The sequence below is a fragment of the Solanum dulcamara genome, chromosome 9 (genome assembly GCF_947179165.1).
Source record: "Solanum dulcamara chromosome 9, daSolDulc1.2, whole genome shotgun sequence".
In the NCBI taxonomy this organism is placed as follows: Eukaryota; Viridiplantae; Streptophyta; class Magnoliopsida; order Solanales; family Solanaceae; genus Solanum; species Solanum dulcamara.
In genome coordinates, this window is record NC_077245.1 from 30,442,649 (window position 1) to 30,444,389 (window position 1,741).

Genomic DNA, 1,741 nt, shown 5'->3' on the forward strand with positions numbered 1-1,741 from the left:
ATACTAACCTATGGTTTCAGCAGAAGGACAACAATGATAGAAGAAGCTTACTGACGTTATTGGAAGTTACAAAGCACGAAGGTAAGCAAAGGCACGAAAGATATATGTCAGGTGAGGTATTGAAGTAAGATTAACATGTAAAGTTAAAAATGGAAAGGAAAAGTAGACAGGGAAGGGTAACAGGTGCAGTTTGAGTTGGGCATATGAGGTAAGTCCATCATTTTTACTGTTGTTGATATTGGACGCCCTCTGTGGCTGCGGTATTATATGATATGAATATATATGTTGGCCCTATGAGGCATTGTTGGCATTTTCTGCATGCAGGTATTGAGATAGTAAGAAATACAGAGGAGACTCTACCCAAATTTTCCTAGAAATAAAAGGAGAAGGAGATACAAGGTTGTAGTATGCCTTATCCATAATAAGAATGAGATTTGACTAAACTACGAGTAAGGCTGACCTTGAGAAATAAGTTAATGACTAAAGTGATATGTAATAATAACGAGGAGGTCAATATGGGTATAGAAAAAAAATCTGGAAAAGACTGGTGAGACTAAGGGATGATTTAGAGATGACACCTAGATCTGGATAGAACGACATATTAAGGCACCAACTAAGTTGATACACCGGGATAAATGGTGACAAGCTATTACTGATTGGGATAAATGGAATGTGGCGTTAAATGCACTACTACATTAAGGATATTACTCGAGTACCAGTGTTCAAGACTGGAGTTGGTACTGTATATTGAGGATTCTAAGCACCTCATGATTGTATTAAGGTTTTGTATAGGGGTAACCTAAAGTATAGGTGATGTAAATGAAGATATGGAAATAGCGTAGTATACTAAATAGGTTGGAAAGGACTCATATACATTTGAAAAGTTAGAAATAAACAGACAATGACATGGATACACCCTAAATGGGGGAACTAGACAAGAGAAGTTCAAGCATAAGAGAAAATTAAACGACGCTATCATATGTAAATGGGAACTCTTAACCTTTAAATGAGATCCCATAAGGGATGGATGCGATCATATCAGCACTAACACACCAGATCCCATCAGAACTCCGAAGTTAAGTGTGCTTGGGCGAGAGTAGTACTAGGATGGGTGACCCCCTGGAAAGTGAAAGAGGAAATGAAACACAAGTATCCATACCTATTTCCTACATCTACAAGTAATCATAACCTTTGGAACTCTAAAATTGATTGCTCTATGAAAGTATATGTTATGGCAATGGGATAGAGGAACTCTCCATATAGTCGGTATAAGATCCGGAGGAAGGTTTTGGTTCACATTCGAGGATGAATATTCTAAAGGGGGGAAGGATGTTACACCCCATACTTTAGTACCTTGGAACGCTTATTAAGCTTCGTAAGTTTCTGAGAAGGCTCTTAAGTTTCTTAGAAGTCGTCATGTGAGTTGGATAATCTATAACACTATCAAATAATCCTAAGGAAAAGAGAAGGAGATACTCCATAAGAGAGAAGATTGGAAATAGGGTTATAAGAATTCAAAAGAAGTTGGAGGTTAAGTAGTGAGTCGTAGAACTCGACTTACTTGTGAAATCTATTACTTGGGACATTTTACATACTAAGCTACTTGAGTACACGTCGAGCTTAAGTAGTAAGGAATACATAGGGTCTTGAAGTGAGATGAGATTACGAGCTCACAAAAGAGAAATAAGAAAAAAACGCGCCTACTCGAAGCAAGTAGGTGATGCACCTACTTGGACAAGCA

At 37.8% G+C, this 1,741-nt stretch overlaps 1 pseudogene; it reads left to right on the forward strand.

Moving 5' to 3' along the window:
- Nucleotides 1–1,025: 1,025 nt before the first annotated feature.
- Nucleotides 1,026–1,147, forward strand: LOC129904793 (5S ribosomal RNA; annotated as a pseudogene).
- The last annotated feature ends 594 nt before the right edge of the window (nucleotides 1,148–1,741 follow it).